Source organism: Camelus dromedarius, unplaced genomic scaffold (assembly GCF_036321535.1).
Source record: "Camelus dromedarius isolate mCamDro1 unplaced genomic scaffold, mCamDro1.pat HAP1_SCAFFOLD_198, whole genome shotgun sequence".
In the NCBI taxonomy this organism is placed as follows: domain Eukaryota; kingdom Metazoa; phylum Chordata; class Mammalia; order Artiodactyla; family Camelidae; genus Camelus; species Camelus dromedarius.
This window is the reverse complement of record NW_026989822.1, coordinates 367,688-388,550: the sequence shown is the minus strand read 5'-3', so window position 1 is coordinate 388,550 and position 20,863 is coordinate 367,688.

The window sequence follows — 20,863 nt, the reverse complement described above, 5'->3', positions numbered from 1 at the left end:
CTCAGATGTGCCTTTTATGTAACTAATATTTTGAAGACCACCAGCATGGTAACTTGTTCTCCAGCTTTGTTTTCATGCACATCACAGAATCAAGTTCCTCTGGCTGTCCTGTGCATAAATGAATCTCCCATAATGGGTCACTGACTAGAAAAGCTATAGCTCTATATTTGTCTTTTACAAGAACTCATATCTACTCACTGAGAACAGTGTAAGCGGACTATCACAGAACATATGTGACATGTACTTAACCAGCGGTGAGACTGAGGAGCACTTGCCCAGCACACATTTTCAACATGGCAGAATATTCAATTGGGTGATAACAAGTAAGTGACTGATGTGTCTTGATGGAAAATTTCTGCTGTAATTTATTAACTTTTATATTTACATTTTAAAATGGAAGTGGATAAAACTAGATGGTGTTTCTTGGAATGGCAGTGACTAGAAATAAGAGATCTGTGTGGACTTTGTGCTTTTGATCATGTTTTGTTTTTCATGATGTGGTTGTTGGTTACATGGCTGTGTTCAGTATTTGAAAATTCATCATCTGCACTATGATGATACATGAATTCTTCTACAAGCATATTATAGTTTGACTAAAGAATTAAAAAAATAATAAAATAAAAATAAAATGCAAGCAGATGTTCAGAGTTGGCTAGTGACTTATCATTTCTATTGATCTTTTTTTCAAGGGTCTGGGTTGGTTTAGTTGACCAAACTAGTCAACTGGGACTTGCAAAGAAAGTTGAAAAGTTCCCATTTGCACCTATTTAAGAGATCAACCAAGAATATTTTTGTATTATACAACAAAAACAAAATATATAAACATATTGGAAGTCTGATGATATAAGAAAATAACAAATATCTATAACTCCTAATTTTAACAGTAGTGGTCTGTTTTAATTGCTATCACTAATTTTTAAGTAAATTTCATAAATGTAAACATTTATATTTATACTGATAAAATATCATTTTTATCTGTAAAGAGAGTACTATCTAAGATTCCATTTGGAGATAAGGGTTCCACTGCTTTAAAAATAAAAGTCTGAAAAGGCATTTTCTTAAAGACCTTTACAAACTTTCGTGAAGTCTGGATGGTCCTAGACATTTCAGAATTTGGGTATGTGAGTTAGCTTTTTCCTATATAGAGAGAACTATGGAAAAGCCCAAAACCAAAGTCTCAATTCTCCTACACATGGCAAATTTAACTGAATACTCTGGGGGCACAGAAAATTAGTTAATATTCATCTACAGTGCTATACTTTGTACCAACAGCATTCATTCATTTTTTAAAAAGTATTTATTTAAAAACACACTTCACTGAGACTGCTAGCATTAAGTGTCACCATTAGCAATTTCAGATTATTTACACAGAAAGAGGGAGAAAATATAAAATATAAAGTTTTATTGTTGATAGTTATTATATATATTATTATGTATTATATGTATTTCCCTAGAAAAGAAGTCGACTAGTCACAGACTCTTACATACTTAGAGAACAGCTAGTTTCTCACTTTCACCCATCCCTGTGGTTTCATTATCAGTCACACCCGGCAGGGCCTTTGGCTTAGTTATTGCTTTATCCTGCTCATCAAGGCTGACCTCGGTAACAGTCTAATAAGCCAAGCAGCACTACTGGAATAACACAGAAGAAAAACATATTATGAATATAGAGAAGTCTGTATGGTTACATTAATAAAATATTTACATCATATGTAATCTGTATGAAAGAAAGATAAATATTTACATATAAATACTACATAACCATATATCTAAGACAAGCATAATTTTCTTCTTACACACGAGTAGGCTTACCTCAACATATATCTATGCTTATATACCGTTCTAAAGTACATTTATATGGGAAAGGCAAAGGGCCTGAAAAAATTAACAAAAAAGAACATTCCCCCTTACTGATGTGTAAGTAGCCAATTGAAAACTGTATATATCTAAGATGCATAACTTGTTGTTATGCATTCTTATTGCTGTATAGTTTCTACTGTGTAAAAATACCAATGGTGAGAATAGCATTTACAAGCTCTACCTCTGAAGGGCTTTTGTATAAGACAGTCAAGTTTAATAATTGCTGTTATGTTATTTGGAAAAATCTGTACTCTTGATGTGTTTGGCAAATTTTTAATTCTCCCATTAAAAAAATTTTAAATTACAGCTGCTTAATTATCATCGACAGTTTTTAGGGTTTTGGCTTTCAAATATGGCCCTAATAGCTAAACTAGTGAATGCTGGAATAATACACCATTACTAATTTTCCTAAGTGAACTGTACTGTAGCATTAAGGAATCAAATAGCAAATAAGGGAAAGCATCTCTTTATAAAATTACTTCTGTTAGTAAATGAAAAAGAAATGAGAGAATTCAAAGGCTAATAACACTTTTCATAATAAATTAATAAATGGAGGCATCAAATATCAATAGCTGCAAACATCATAAAAAGGAGATGAGACACTAGGTGACTCTTTATGAAAAAACACACCACACTCTGACAGAGGATCAAATTAAGCCTAATCATGCTTCTGGATCCAGTTGCCAGTTTGAGGAAGTAAAAAGGCTAAACTGTACCACCTGTATGCAATCAGTCAAATCCAGACTATGAAAAACAGGTCAAACAGGTATATTTCAAGGAAGGTATGAAAAATAAATCTGTAGACCAAAACAGACTTACAAGGAACAGCAACTCTCCTTGTAAATGGTCAAGATTAAACACTAGAACCTAGGAAGATATACTTGGGTAAGAGAATCATAAACAAAAGGAAGTGATTTCTGTAACAGTAACTTAGAGGAAAGGACTTACTTAAAGGAAGGGAAGGAGCTATGATTGAGTCAGAGCACATGGAAAAGCTTCTGGGAGAGCTGGCAAATTTCTGTGTATTGGGCTTTGTGGTACACATAAGAATGTATTATCCATCAATATAAAGAGAACTGATTAAAAAATGGGCAGAAGATCTGAATAGATATTTTTCCAAAGAAGATAAACAGATGTTTAACAGGCTCCTTTTTAGACATTCAGCTTTGCTAATCATCAGAAAGATACAAATCAAAACCACAATGAGATACTACATCACACCTGTCAGAATGGCCTTCATCAAAATGTCTACAGATAACAAATGTTGGCAAGGATACAGAGAAAAGGGAACCCTAGTACATTGTTGATGGGAATGTAAACTGGTACAGCCACTGTAAAACAGTATGGAAGTTCTTTAAAAAAAACTAAAAATAGAACTACCACAGGACCCAGCAATGGAGGCTAGTGTGTCTATCTATCTATATATGTGTCTATCTAATGGAACAGAAGGCTAGTGTGTTTTTCTGTTTTATATCTATCTAATACAGGAAGAGGAGGCTAGTGTGTCTGTCTATTTACCTAATTGAGGAGGAGGAGGTGGCTAGTGTGTGTGTGATGTCTTTCTATCTATCTATCTAAGGAGGAGGAGGCTCTTGTGTCTGTCTGTTTGTATGTGTGTCTGTCTATCTATCATCCATCTATCCTATCTATCTACCTAATTGAGGAGGAGGAGGCCAGTGTGTCTGTCTGTGTCTGTCTGTCTTTGTAACTGTCTAACAGAGAAAGAGGAGGAAGTTTGTCTGTCTGTCTAGCTATCTAATGGAGGAGGAGGAGGAGGAGCCTAGTGTGTTCCTCTATCTGTCTTTCTGTGTATCTATCTATTTATCTATCTAATAGAGGAGGAGTAGGAGGCTGGTGTGACTGTCTATATATGTCTCTATCTAATGGAGGAGGGTAGTGTGTCTCTCTGTCTATGTGTCTATCTAATTGAGGAGGAGGCTAGTGTGTCTAGCTATCTATCTATGTATATGTCTATTTTCTAAGTCACCAAGTTGGAGTTAGTAGAACTGAAACTAAAAATTTGTGTCTTATAACATAAATCTCTAAACAGACTATATAATTCCAAGAAAAATTCAATCACCCTCAGAATATGTAACATCAGGATCATGATTTTCTTACACTACTGATTATGATGCATTTGTATTTATTAACACATTCTACAATTGCTAAGACTTTGTTATTTCTTGAGACATAAGATATCATTTAGAAATCTGATAAACACCTTAAAATCCTGTTTTCCTAATTCCTCTTAAAAGAAGCTACAAAAAAGAAGAAAAAGAAAAGAGATATGATATATTCTCTCCCTGCAAAACATTTTCTACCTCTAATATCCAACTATTTGATTTTATTTTCTAACAGTCATGAATTGGCTACAAGCATTTTATGAATGTAAAATGAAAAATAACAAATACATATTTTAGTTTGGTTATGTTAATGTTTAATGCCTAAAAATTGATATATTGGGAAGAATTCTAGGTACACTATTCATTTATGTGTCCAATTTTGGAAAAGTTCATTAACTTCTATGATTTTCTGTTACTTCATCTAATGTATAAAATATCACATTACAGTTTTTAATAAATAAGTTAGTTGAGATATTATAAATGAAAATGCATAGCTCATTGTAAGTTCTCAATAGTATTTTCTTCTGTCTTTCATGTGGGTGGATTGTAAATTTCTTTAGTAACTGTTAATGATGGTAGGCCAGTCTGTACTATTACATTAAAAGATTTTAATTTCAAGTGATGGTGACTTAATTCACAAAACACTCAACATGATATTAGTGCCTGCAACCTTTTCTGGCATAAAGACTGTACTCAATTATCTGTAGACTTCAGTCAATGATACAAGAACCTAAAGATGTTAGCACATATCCTGCCTTTTCTTTTTCTTTTTTTTAACTGCTGAAATCATTCCCAAGCTTTGCATTAAAAAGGTGGGATATCAGAATGCTGTACTATATGCTGTGAAAGTAGAATCAAAATAGTCAACTGATGCAATAATAATAGGCTTTACTATATTTCTGTCCTCAGATACACCAGGCATTGGGCTTAGAAGATTAAGAAATATAGTGAGAAATAAAGGAGGCTTCCTCCATGATTAACTTGTCAGGCCTACATTTCCATAAATCACTAGTAATATATAATTTTATATAACATATAATGCACATATCATTATATAATAATTTGTATAGCTATTACTTACTAAATGCCTGCTGTTAACTTAGGTTTTGTGTTAAGCACTTTATTTTCACTAAGTTTCATAAACCTCTAAACTACTCATGTGTAAGTACTACCATGCCCACTTACAAATGACAAAACTGATGTACACAAAATGTAACTTTTTCCCAAATCTACATGAATAGTTAGTGACAACTCCTGGATCTGAAGAGAATCTATAACACCAGCTTTCAGCAGCCATTACAACACACTAGCAGCCAACTGTCCCCATCATAGGCAGGGACAGAATCATCACCATTCAGAGTGCATCATCTAACCAGAAAGTAAGTCAGAGAAGGAAATCAAACATCTTTATAAAACTTTCTTGAAAGCCAAAGAGAGCTGTTCTTCATTCACCACCCACTCTATTGGGACCTATCAATAGTCTCTAATTCAGTAAAGTATGTTTAAATATCTTATGAAAGGAGACACTTACTGAAGTCATATAACCAGTGCTTGTGCATCAAGAGGGCCTTGATGGAAAAAACAGTGAAATCTCCAGGAGAATCACCACATATCCTGAACTGAGCCCTGATCTTCTCCTGCCCAAGTCATTGGTGAGGCGAGGAAATGCTGTGGAGAAGTGTCTGGCTCTTTAGAATTCCATGATTCAACACTGGAAACAAGATCTAAGTCCTCTATACATGAAAATATAAGGTTTGTTGTAATAAATATGTTAAAAATGGGAAAAGGACACAAGGAACTATATTCAATATCTTGTAGTAACCTAGAATGAAAAAGAATATGAAAGGAAATACATGTATGTATATGTATGACTGAGGCATTATGCTGTGCACCAGAGGCTGATGCAACACTGTAAACTGACTATTCACCAAAAAATAAATAAATAAATAAGTGAAAAGAAATATCTCACTTTTACATCCTTAGAGGAAATTAATTAAAATTGATTTAATATTTTATAACAGCTCAATTTGGTGTGACTCATGGTTAGTAAGAAAGGCTGTATTTAGTTCAAAAGCAGTGTCTACTAAAATTAAACTTTGTATGTGAATAAAACTTACAGAAAACTAATTTTTTTTAGCTTTTTGATCAAAGAATCTCCTTATCTAAGAAATATGAAGTAGAAAAATACAAATTTTAGAATGCCTTCTGATTTCATACAAACAAGTCTGGCTCCTTATTTTTATTCAAATGGAGATTAATAACCTTACTACTCATGACTAATAACCATAGTGACATCATGACCAAGTTAAAAGGGCACTCAAATGTAGATAACATTTTCCTTTCTAAATGCCTTTTTCTTCATGATTGCATCAGAAACTTCACATTTCACAGATCAACTGGTGTCCTTGTTTCTAGTGCGTATAAATGTGTTTCATCTCTTTTAATTTCATTTTCCAAAGAATGAAAATTCCTAACCTCTAACCAGAAACCATAATAGCATTTTATTTATAAGAGGCAGTGAGAAGACCCATGAATATACATGAATACTATAAAACCAAGTGGCTGAGAATTTTTTTAATCATAAAGAATTAGTAGAGTTATTTTTAAGCCTCATAATTGAGGGCCAGGTTTAAATGCACTTACTATCGTATCATCATAATAAAATAAAATTTAGAATACCCTAAAGTACAAAAGGGAAAGCATATGAAGCATTTTATAATTTCCTGCAAGTTCATACCCTTTTTGATGTACATATTCTCATTACATTTGATTTTTTAATCCCATTAACTCAAATATTGGTAGAAAAACAAATAGAGATTTTTGAATTATAATCTCATTTAGAATGCCAGCACTGCTTTGCAATCACCTATCTCTACTGTCTCTCTCGCTGGTATGCAAGAGAGGGCAGATTTCTACAGAATTCTTCCTTTGGGTTCAACATCATCATTTCTTTACGCTCTTTCCCTTGATTTTTTTTTTTCAGTCTCTCTCATTGGATCTTCTTTATGCAGTTTTTAATGTTTGTTTCCTAGGATTCTGGAACTGGAACTCTTTCCTATTCCATGATCTTTGGAGTCAGGTTTGTGATTCAGTTGAGGCTTTTCAGGGTGAGAGCTCATGCTTGTATTAGTTTCCTATTGTCACTGTAACAAACTACCACAAACTTATTTGTATTAATAAATCATGCATTCATTATCTTACAGTTCTGGAGGTCTGAAGTCTGAAATCATCAGATACATGAGCTGACATCAAATTATCAGCAAGGATGCTTCCTTTTGAAGGCTGAGAGGAAAATCCAATCACCTTGCCTTTTTCAGCTTCTAGTGGCCTGTGTTCCTTGGCTTGTGCTCTTTCTCCACCTTCAAAACACATCTTCCAATTTCTGCTTTCCTCATCACATCACCTCTTCTCCTTTTGTAGTCAAATCTCCCTCTGCCTCCCTTTTACCGGGACACTTGTGATCACAGGTAGGCTCATGAGGGTATTCCAGGGTAATTCCTCCCATCTCAGGATCTTTAATTTAATCTCATCTGCAGAGTCCTGTTTGCCCTATAAGGTATCATTCACAGGTTACAGGATCCAGGATTTGGATATCTTGGGAGGTCATTATTCTGCCTACCACAATGTTCCAGCCCCCAACATAACTTTATATATACACACAGTCATTTTATACACACACACACACACATACATATACATACACACACAATGTATATATATATACACACACATCACATAACTTTCAATTGTATATGGCCTGGTCAAATTCTTACTCAACCTCAAAACCAGTGTGGTGTTCAGGGTGAGTAGGAATTTGGTTTGGCATTATCTCTTCTATGAGGTTTTTAATATCCTTCACTGCCTTCAAGATCATCCCTCTGAAATTCGTACATAATTTTGTGAGGTGATTTGCTTGGTTGCAACTCTTGCTATATTTGAGATTCTTGTGTATTTTTATTTTTTGCAACCCTAGTGATTAGCACAATAAATAACCCAAGGTATAATGATACAGTAACACATAATAAAGCTTTGCGTTGTGCACTACATAAAAATGTTGACTGATTTCTAGAATTCCTTGGGTAGTCACTTGGCACACAATGTTTACTCTAATTGATCCTATGTAATCAACTGAGTAATTAGTATTTATCATGTACTTACTATGTGTAGGTATAGTGAAATTTTTTACTTCAAGTTTCAGTTTATTTGAAGACAAGTATAGACAACAAGCTGTGAAGAAGTAAAATGTAACTCTTTCAGATAAATTAATATAAAATATTTCCTAGATTTAAAGTATTTTTTCTTCTCTATATTATGTATGAATTCTAATTTATTCAAAAGGAAAGAATAAGCAGAAAATTATTTCAAATAATCAGAGTAAACTTTTATTTTATATGTGTTTATGTGGGTCACAGTTAATTTCTGTTCCCTATACATACGCTAGATACTTTTATTTAAAATATTCAAACTTTGGGGACTTAATGCTCTAGTGTTAAAATAAGTCTACAGTCAAGCCTCTGCATTAAAAATATGTAGATTACATTTTGGACAATATAGTTTGTAAAAAAACCAAACAGTAAATTTGATATTAGTAGTTACAATAAGGCAGAGTTTATAATATTTTAATCTCAATGCTGCCGATAACTAGTTTAACTTCAGGCAAATAACTTAACCTTTCAAAATATCCATTTTCTCATCTCTAAACTGGGAAAATACTGGCATTAATTTACCTGATAAATTAGCTTATTGTAGGAAGTAAATAATCCAGTGCCTATAAGGCGTTTAGGTCAATGTCTAGCTTCAATAAATTGTAGCTTATGAAATTTCTTCTAAATTGTGCCACAGGGCTGTGGCTAAATCATAGCTTTTCCAATTGCTAAACAATTTAATTTTATTTTAGACCAGAATTAGGATACAATTGATATCAATGAGATTCCCAAACTAATATATTGAAATCATGGGCCACAATAGAAAAAGCTGGGGGTTATATGTCTCCCTGGATATCTCAAAAATGAGATGAAGTAATAAGGAATTAAGTGTTGTCTTAGAGAGAAATGAACTGTAGTTAACTTAGAGCAAGGCAGAAGGTAGTGTGTTGTCTCTGAGGTTACTTCCTCATATAATGAAAATAAGCTTAGTTTAGATCTTAGCAACTTTTCTGAAGTAGCAAAGCATCTTCATGGTGTCACCAGTTTGCCCCCAATTTAATTAATTGTCTCAAGTTCTTCCAACTTAAGATAAATAAAGTCTGTATATATATAAAGTCTGAGGACCTAGTGTATAACATGGGGACTATAACTGACAACACTGTATTTAACTGAAATTTGCTAGAAGAGTAGACCTTAAAAGGTTCTCATTTTTAAAAAAAGATAAAATGTGAGGTGGTGGTATTGTTAATTAACTATGGATTCCTTTCACAATACATAATAAGTATATAAAACCATCATGTTCCATGCTTTAAATAATACAATTTGATTTGTCAATTGTACCTCAGTAAAGCTGGAAAAAAATAAATTATCACTGAGAAAAAGTTCATATGTTATTTTCTTAAGACATGTTTTACAATTCTCTACTATTAAAGAAAAGGAATATCAAAAGTAGTTGAAAATTTTTACTTTCTAAAACCCTTAATTACAAATTAATCACTTTTTCAATTCCCATTTTACTAGTGTTAGAAGTGTATTACTAAAGCACTTATAAAGACATTCTGTCTTAGGGCCACTGTAATTTTATTTACTCCATTTTTCACCATCACTTGAAAATCCTCAACATTGCATTAATGAGCCAAAAGAGCTGATGTACTACCAAGGAGGGATATTAATGAAAGAATGATTCTAACTCATTATACAAAAGTCTCCCTAATATTTGGTTTCCGGCATTACAGATTGTCTATTCACAGTATCATTTGTCAACTTGCTATTATTATGAAAAGACTGAGTAATATACCATAATTTCAAATTATGTCAGAGTTTTAAACCAAAACAAAAAACCTTTGGCTGTTTTCCACCAATATTTACCATCTCTTTCCATTCATGAATATTTTCTTTATGAATAATATTTGGATATAAAAGAAGCTGTATAATCACACAGATTTACATTTTACTTGCATATAATAATTGGTAAGAGTAACACAACACATTGGTGAAGTACATAAAAGCTGCACTTATTTATTCACTAGCCATGTTGAACCCTGCCAGGAGCCCTCTTTCTAACACATCTGTGTAACAAACTGCCTTCAGGATAAAGCAGCTAGTACACAATGTCTGCGTCACTGAGAAGTGGCAAAACTCTCTTGTCTTAATGATTAAAAATGTTTTCTCACTTCTTCCTTGCTGGAAAAATCTAGATCCTCTTGAAGTGTTTGGTCACTTCATTTGGAAAGCAGATGAAATGAACACCTAGATGCTACTTTTTCATTGCTGTTGTTTAAGTTGCTATATAAACTGTTAGGGAATAAAAGTTGTTAGGGAACACTAATCCAAAACAATAACAACAACAAAACCTAAGATATAGTCCATAGATTTCTATTTTAAACTACACTCTATCAATACTTAAAAGGGAACCAATATAGATTACATAGTGAAAAAATAAATTAATGGGAGAAAATATTTTTTCAAATACGAATTGCTTCAAACTTTTATCTCAGTGGGAAAGAATGAAGTATTAATGAGCTTTTAATCTCCATAAGGGTAAACTAAATTTATGCAGAGTAATCTCTGATCCCTAGCCACAGCTTACACTTTGTAATCTCAGCTGGTTGTCCAGAAATCTCGGTGTGGGAGGTTGGATGCTTATTGTAAATTCATTACTAATAATGTTAAAATGACTTGAAGCTTTTCTACTCATAGCGGGTAAATCATATAATTTTCATATACAAAAGAATAGGTTAAAAAAAGATGTTTGGTAAAATACAGCAATCAAGGTAACTGAAACTTTGCTTCTTGGTAAGCACAATAAAAGCAGTTACAACTTCAGATTACTAGCCTGTTCAAAGCTATTTTACCCATAAAGTAAATTTATTTTAAATTTGAAAAAAAGATCAAATTACTTGCAGTATAAATACTGAGTGACTATTATGAACCTAACTGGGCAGTTTATAGCACTACATGTGCAAACAAAATAGTTACTTTTTAAATGCCATTTGCAATGTCGATACATAATGATCCATGCTGATAATATGGACTTTCTTCATTGAATATAAGTAAAATTTCAAATGTATGTGGGAAAAAATGTGAAAAGCAAACAGATAACATGGGACAAATTAATGAACACTTTATTAATTTCAATATTCTCTTTTAACCTTAAAATAAGCAGATGCTATGGGTTTTCTATTGGCATTGCACCAAACTTTCATTTTAAATTATGAGCCTTATTTTTAATATAATAATCTATATTTTTTTGGCATATAAAGATTTTCATCTCAACTGAACAGCTTCTTTTATTTACTCTATAAGAATGTACTCACAAATTAAATTAGGAAGCTTGATGGCTTCTAACTTTTACCCATACTGGATAAAGCCAAAGTCCTGATAAGCAAATATGGGACTGTAATTTGGTCCCTCAATATTCACACCTAGAAACATACTGAAAGTTACACTGCTTACCCCAAAATATTCAGCTATGTGGAGGCAAAATTCAATCCAACATCTGATCATAGTGAAAACTTGCTCTCTTTCCCAGAAACCTCTCTGCTTCTTGTGTTTTTAATGGGATATTCCTGTCCCTGTAACTCCAGTAGTGTAGCAGTTATCAGTGTGAGTTCTTTCTGAGATATAAAGACCCTGATAGGATCCCAGCTGTACCATTTACCTGCTGCATTACTTTACAGAACTTATTTCCCTCAGTTTCCTCACTAGTAAAACAGTAATAATGACTGCCTCTCAGATTGTTGGGAAGATTAAAATTGCATAGTGCCGGTATTCAGCACAATGGCTAACACATATTATAAACACAATAATGCTAGCTGTAACTAGACTCATTTATGTGTCTTTGGCAAATCATTTTACCTCACACTAGACTTTGATGTCCTCATTAATAAATTAAATTAGTGAAATGTTCTCTTCCATAAGTCTTTTATTTTTCTGTAAAAATAATGGCAATAATGTTATTATAATCAAGTAAATTAAAATTTGGTAAGTTTTTATTAAACTGTATTGAGTGCAAAACAATCTGTCTTATATAGGACAGAATCTTACATTACAAACTGAACTTGGACTTTGAACAGAACACTGGAACAGAAATTGGCTTAGCTATTTTTGTAAGTATTATATAATACATTCCATAAGAGAAATAATCACACCCTAATATGTAATTATGTCATCTGAAGTTAATGTGTAGTTAATAGAGATGACAGGAACCAGAGACATGGAGGCCCTATTCAAAACCTAAAGACAGCAAACATTTGATGGAAAAACAACATACAACATAGAACACTATAACTATCATTAGATGGTGTATTAATTACTTGGCATAAAAAGGCTCTGTCTTGTGATCCTTGCTCCAGCCAGATTGTAAGGATGCTTTTCTGGAAGGTACTGGACAAGCTCCTACCTTAAGATCTTTGCACATGCAGTTCTCTGCCTAAACATATCTCAATCCCTCATTTCCTTTATGTCTTTGATGAAAATAAAGCTCTGAAGGTCCTTCTCTGCTCATTTTATTTAAAATGTAATCTCCTTCCCCAGCTGAGGCAATCCTTACTCCTTTTCCTGCTTCAACACCTTCACCTCTTTTAAATCTTTTTAAAAATTGATAGCATTTATCACTACTGAATAAATCACATGTTTTTATTATTTATTTTGTTTATTGCCTATTTCCTTCCATTAGAATGTAATTTTTAAAGAAATTTTTAATTGCTTTTTATTTCCACTTTTGTAAAGCAGTACTTAAAACAATCCCTAGCATATAATAGATATTAGTAAACATGTTGCAGGAGTAAATTAAGTACCTCTGAAATTTTACAAAACAAGAAAATTGATAGAAACACAATCTCTAAGCAGCAGTACTAGATGGTTATCATTCAAACAGGGAAGAGAAATATACTTTCCACTTTATATATTCTTTTTATAACTTTTGAATGAATACATTAATTGTATGCATTCACATTTAAATATAAATATTTTAGATAGAAAGGATGTCTCTTAGAGACTGTAAATATTGAATATGATGGAGAGAAGTGAGTTTGCTGACCACAGATTACACAAACCACAAGCTCCCATCTGCTTCTTTAGATGACCACTAGATTTTTCTGAATGTTTTTTATAAAATAAATTTATTTCATTTATTTTTATGATTTCTACCTTTTGTAAGTGGCTGTTACTCAAACAGTAAGCATAAACGAAACTGTTTACTCTTTTAGGTCATTAAAAAAAATCACTTACTGTGCAATTTCATCTACATGGTTTTGCAGATTTTTTTGATGTAAACAAGTTCAGTTGTTACTCCCCAAGTGAGTTGGGAAAATGAGCTTCTGTTCACAGCTAAATTTTTTAAACTAAAGTAAGTTCTCCCTCATACTAACAAAACATCTCTTTCAATTAGATCCAGGCCACCAGATACAAGAAATATCAAGTTCATGTCAAATGTATCAAAAGTATTGCAATGGGAACTCAAAGTCTTTTCCTAAATCCCTCTGAAGTGTCACTTCAATACAGTTGCTACTAGTCACATGCAGCTTTTAAATTAAAATAAATTAAAATATTCAAGTCTTAGTTGCACTAGCCATATTCCAAGTACTCAGCAGCCAAAAGTAGATAATGACCACAATTGAGGACAGCACAGATAAAACATATTTTAATATTTTCATCACTTACAGCATTGCAAGAATGAATTTGTCCTGTCCTACCTGAGGCTAAGACAAAAAAGACTGCATAAATCTAGAGATTATAAGTACATCAAACACATATGGTAATGGCTTTTTCATGGTAAGAAGTATTCCTTTAAAACATCCCCTGACCATTCTTTGGTCAAATAGAGGACAACAGCATCCAGGAATGTGTTTGTTCATATTATACTTACTAGGTTTTCAATAAACGTATGTTGAAAAAGTAGCTAATCATTACTTCATGGCTGCTTATCATGTGCAAAACACTATTTGAGACCTTTGCAAGAATATTATTATATATATTATATCATTATACATAGTTTATTATTATATATATGTACATAAATAAATTCTACCAGAAATTAATATTATATAGCAGTCATTTCTGTTCTCTGTTTTTAAGCCATCACTTGAGAAAACTGTTGAATCAGAATTATATGGCTCAATATCATTGCATAATTATTTACAATGAAATAATTCTATATGTAGATTATAATTCAGGGCACACAAATGTTAGTAAACTAGAAGTTTTCTGGTCATACCAGATCCTTTGAATTCTTCATATGTAAGAGTCTTCTTAAAAGGCTCTAGTACTACTCCCTCTCAGATTTTTCACTCCTATTCCTCCTTTAGAGTTTAGATTAACTGTCATCCTCTTGTAGGCTTCTTCAACACTTCCCCCCCTTGTAGGCTCAATGAGTCCCCATGTAACATTCTTTCATAGTACTGTTGACGCAGCCTCATATTTAAGTTTGTACTCAAATATTTAATTTCCTTACTTGATTAAAAGCTGATCCTTTCCACTAAAGAATGAGCTTTATCAAGGCTGGAACTATGGCTATTTTTATTCACCTGTATCTCTGACACTTGTACATGGTGTATGACCAGTTAATTTAAAAAATAAATTAATGCTACCCACGCTTCTTCATGAGTCATCTCCTTCCAAACTTCTGGCTTACTGAAATTCACTTAAGTGTGATAATTGTTTAAGTGGGTGGGAGGGAAAAGAGACCACTTCTTTGGATCAATGCCTTAAATGCTTCTCTTCCTCAGAGCAGATTTTGATTTCCTTCTGTTTAAAGATTAACACTACACTGTCAACATGGTATAGTGGAAAGTATAAAAACATAGGTATGAGGACACTTCTGTTCTCCCTTATGTTACTTACCCACTGCATGACCCCAGGAATTGAGCTTCTTTTTCCTAATCTGTGAAATAGGAATAGAACCACCAGTCTCAGTTTACTCAGATGTACCCAGTTTTGTGAGGGTCATATGATACAAATTGTGTAAAAACATTTTTTGAAATCCAAATTATTATGCAAAACGTGGGAAGGTACTTAAGCTTTTGAGTGGTGTGGTTCTTATGTTTTCCTCACTGCCAAATTTAATTTTTTCCACTTTAACTAGATTTGTTTTCTTCTACCTGCAAACACTGAGAGTGTTTCCCCCTCCTTTCCTGCTGTATTTGATTCTACATCTGTCTACCATCCCATTTTTATTCTCCCTTTTACTGATAATTCACCATATTTTTTCTTATCAGGTAACTTACCTGTAAAGCCCTGCAGTCTGGCCTCTTTCTCTATCACTTTACAAAACTGTTCTCAAATGGATGCTCCATGCCATAGCCTATGGCCGTTTCACCATGTTGGTTCCACCTAAACCCTAACTCATGCTTTCAGCAGTTTCTTCCAATTGCTACACACTCAAAAACAGTGGTTATATACAGTTAGTCTACATTCCTATTTAAAATCCACATAAAAATAACTGGACAGTTCTCTCCTGTATAAAATGAAATATATGTTTGTTTGACAACAAATTATCAAGTAAATAACCATTTCAGTTAAGATATCTTTTGAGTCACAAGAATGATGTAAGTAAATCGCTGGTTTTGTTTGCTAGCAAAAAGGTCACTATCATCACCACTAACAACAACAGAAACTGACCAAGTTGTAATTCTTAAAAATCAAGATAAAATCAGCATCAACTCATCCTTCCCAGAGCAAACTTCCTCTCCCATAGATGTGTTCAAATGTAAAGTGATGCATACTCAACTGATAAATGTGTACATGCAAAATATATAAATATTTTTCCCTTAGAAGTGGAATGTGTGCAAATGTGTGTACGTGAGGGGGTAACTGTACCTATATCTTTGTGGTCTTTAAGTAGGTCAGTCACTGGTGAAAAAAATACTTACTGGCCTTCTACTCCACATCAGTCGCTATTCAAAATGTTTATATCTGCTACTGAACTGAAACATATGAAGTCACCTCAGTAGCACTTATGTGTTTGGATAGACAATAAATAAGTAAATATGTAGAATTTAAACCCAAATATTTACATAAAAATTATCATAATTGCTATGAGCAGATGTAATGATAGAAAACATCATGGGATAGGGACTTAAGAGTCACATGAGTGGGAAACCAGTGATGAGGCTGTTTGCGTAGACCAGCTGCAAGGTGGGGATGGTATGGTGCAGAATGATGGCAGAAAAGATGGAGACTGACTGACCTATTTGTGATATAGTTCAGAAGCAAAAACAATGGATTTCCAGTAGGACTAAAATATGGGGTAGAGGAAAAATAAGAATTAAGGATGATTTGTGGTTTCTGATTTGAATTTCTGTGTGGCAGGGACCCCAAATATTAAGATGAACAGGCACTGGTATGGATTGGAGATTAGCAAAATTTCTCTTTTAAATATTTTAAGATGACTAAAATAATCAATTGAAAAATCTCACAGATTAGTTTAATACATGATTTTAGAGCAAGGGTTGGCTATCTTTTTTTATAAAGGGACAGGAAGTAGATAATTCTGGCTCTCTATTGCAACTGCTCAACACTGCTTTTGTAGCAATAAAAGGAGCCATAGAAAATACCTAAACAAATGGACATGCCTGGATTCCAATAAAATTTTATCTTTGGACACTTGTTGACTTAAAGAAAAATGTACAACCTGAGAAGTATGAGTTTAAGTTTTATACAGGGATCTTATTAAGTAAGGACTATAGCTCAGGAAACAGCTGCTTAGTAGCTCTGAGTAAACTGCTCTAAGGAGGTGGAGAGAAGCCAATTTATATATGATTTTTGGCTGAGAAATACAGTCAAGCATACATTCTTGGTAAAAGATTACTGCTATTCACAAAGAACAGATATCTCAGGTTAATGACTTTAGCACTTTTCTATGTATGAGAAGATGCAAGAATGTGGGGTAATTAAAATTCTTTCTGAAATATACATCTATCTAAGGGAACTGCTTATTCAAAAGCACAGGTGCCTCACCCTGTTTTTCATCCTGAATTCCTCTCAGGTTGCACTGTGGGTGGGCAAATGGAGTGGCTGATGACTTAACCTTTGAATAGCTAGGTGGTGAGCAACACTTTGCTTCTTTTTTTTTTCATATTGTAACTTGAATTTTATATAATTTTATGTCATGAAATATTATTCACATTTAGATTTTTTTCTAACCATTTAAACATATAAAAACCACCTCACATCTGGGCAAAAACAGACTTTGGGTTGTATTTGACCTATGGGCTATAGTTTTCCAACTCATCTTTTAGGCAGAGAATAGTTCCAGTCTGAAGAAAACAGATAGTAATTAAAATCATAAAAATAAATGAAACTGCATAAGAAGTGTAGGATAATATAAAAGATGATTCAGATATAAGGCCTGGGAAACTCTAAGAGTTAAAAATTATATAGGAGTTAGTGTGAGGAATACTGAAAAGGAGCATGTTAAGCAGTAGAAAGAAACCAAAGAGAATATGGTACCATGATATTGGGAAAGAAAAAGGCAATGCTGATAGCCATCAGATGGAAGCTGGCCTGGCACAGAGCTAGGCCATGGTGTTTTCCAGTTGAACATGAACAACTTCACTGGCTTGAGATGAGGTCACTGTAACCATGATGCCATGAAATGAAAACAAGAGGACTCTTTGCAGACAAATACAAGAACACTATGAAAACTACAAGTATTACCAAACTTCCCAACTCCCAACTAATAAGAGTAACAGCTGCTCCTTCACAATTATAGCTTTAGTCTCATCCTGTTCTTTCTACCTATAAAGTAAGATGCACAGCTATAGAATCTAGTTGCTTCCTCAAAGCACTCAGTCTAGAACAGATTCTGTTCCTTGAACCTTCCTCCAAATCACATAATACAAGCCCAAAACCTATAGCAAGAGCTTCTTGGCACACTCTAATTAAGATGCCTCACAGTTTCCTACAGAATATAGTCTCCCTCCTGCACCAGGTATCCAAAAGTCCAATTTGTTCAACGACAAGTGGTCTTTGACTGGTGGACCTCAACAAAGAGAATGTCTCAAAAAAGGACTTCTACCTGTATCAAATGCTGATAGAAGTGAAATAAGATGGGGACTGAAAAGTGATTAGTGGATTTGTTTACATGAAAATAGCTGGTGTGTTTAACAACAAAAACAGTCCACTTGAGTGGTTGAAGCAAATGTCAGACTGTAAAGGGATCTTGTATGAACGCTGCATACAAAAATGAAAACAGCGTTCACAGACAAGTCTGCAAGTATGTGAATTTGATGTGAAGAGCAAAAATGGATTCATTTCACCAGTGACTATTCTCCTCTGTTCTAATTGTAGTCTGTTACTTAATTTCTATTCCTAAAATTCTTTATAGGTGTTGCTTAGCATGCACTGAATTAAAGATCTGTAGTGAAATCTCTTTTGATGATGAGATTTCAAGTATTTCTATCATAAGAATGGCACAAAGTAACTAGAATGATTTTAAGTGGGAAATATTTCAGCAATTACACATTTCACGGGGAAATATTTCTGCAATATCAAAAGATTTTCATGGGGAAAAAATAAATGTAGTTAATTATTTTTCAATTAGTCTAAAATATTTTCATGGGAAAAACAATACATGGGTAAAATAATTCATTTATCTGGAAGTCCCAGATAACAATCACAACAGTGTAATATATATTATTCACATAATCAAAATATCAACATAGTTGTTTTTCATATAAAAAGTAAATTCTAGTCTTAGAAATCTGAATTTATTAAAAATAATTTTACTTCTTTTGGCTTTTCTTTGATGTTCAATATTAGAGAATATGATTCTGCCATGCAGTCTTTTCCAGTAACCAGGGTAGAATATCGTGGCTTATTAAAAAAAAAAAAAAAAAAAGGAGTAAATGGTTTTAAGATTCAAACTGAGCTCTCACTTTCTTTAGTATATATTTACAATTCTTTCTGTTATAATTCAGCCTATTTCTTTTTTGTCTAACATAGTTAAAATATCATTGCTAGTCATCACACCTATGGCTACAGGCTTAGGCAGGAAAGCTTCTGCTGTGTTTCACATCTTCAAAGCATGGCCTCAGTCTCTTTTTAGATGCATATTAATTAGATAGGATCAACTGAAGTACTTTAAAGAGCTCTAAGAATTTTTATCCTCAATTTTAGATTTCCTCACCACCTCTTCCATGCTTCTTCTATTCCAAGGAATAAAACTTATGACCTATTCCACCATAATAAGAAGCATAGGATTGACGCACTCCACAGAAGAGACTTCTAGAATGCAGAAGCTCCTCCTCTGTTGGTGAGCCCTCCTCACAAGGCAGCTGCTCTGGAACATGTGAGACCTGGAAATGCTTCTCAACCACACCTAACGGTGGTGGCAATCCTTCTGTTCTACAAAATGAAGGAAATCTATTCCTTAGCATATTGGTAGACTCTACATTTATTTCCTCTTTTTCTGTTTCCTTTTTTTGTTGTTGTTGTTACTGTTTCTTATTCTTTCTCATATTTTCCAGTATTCTCCTTTAAGTTTCATATCCAGACTATACCATGTCCAGTTAAGTCAGAATCTCTAGGGGGTGAAATGTAAACATCAGCACTTAAGAATCCTTTTTGGAAGTTCCCTAAGTTATTCAAATATCCAGCCAAGACTGGGAACCTCTGGTTAAGGTCATTGTTGATTACTGTAATCCCTTTAAATACTAATTACTGTAGTATTTATTTACTGTACTATTTATTTATAGTACTAAATACTATACCCTACTCCTATGTACAATTTACAAAGTGTATCTTCACAACATCCCTGGAAGACAATGTTTTATTACATACATTTTATTGGCAAAGAAATGAAACTCCAAAGTTAAGTACTTGCAAAGACCATCAAGAGTGGCTGGACAGAGCCAGGATGCAATCCAGTGCCCTCTCCACTTACCCAGCTGCTTTATGGAAGGAATATAAAACTTTTTGTACGTTCTCTTATATTTTTGCTTTGCTTTTGTTTTAGTAAGATATAACTGACATAGAACATATTAGTTTCAGGTGAACAACCAAATGATTTGATAGTCATATACACTGCGAAATGATCACAGTAAGTCTAGTTACCATGTGTCACCATACAAAGTTACAAAATTTTTCCTGTGATGAGAACTTTCAAGATTTACTCTCTTAGCAACTTTTAAATATGCAACAAAATTTTATCGACATAAGTGGTCATGCTGTATATTACATTCCCAGGACTTATTTATTTTGTAACTAGAAGTTTGTAACTCTTAACTCCCATCTCCAAATCCATCTGCCTCTCAACACCCTTGCCCTCTGGCAACTACCAATCTAGCCTCTGTATCTGTTAGTTTGGTTTTGTTTGTTCATGTTTTGTTTTATAGATTACACATTTAAGTAAAATCAAGTCTTTCTCTCTCTGAATTATTTAACTTGGCATAATGCCCTGAAGATCTATCCATGCTGTCACAAATGGCAAGGTTTTATTCTTCTTTATGACCTAGTAGTATCCCATCATAAATATAGCTTGGCTACTGTAAATAATGCTGCAGTCAACATAAGGGCACATATACTTTTCTGAGTTAACATTTTCCTATTTTTCAGATAAATGCCCAGTAGTGGAATTGCTGGATCATTTGGTAGTTCTACTTTTAATTTTTTAAAGAATTTCCATACTGCATTCCACAGTCACTGTAACAATTTACATTCCCACCAACAATGCACGTGTTTCCTTTTTTTTCCATGTTTTCTCCAACACTTGTTATTCCTTGTCCTTTTGATAAT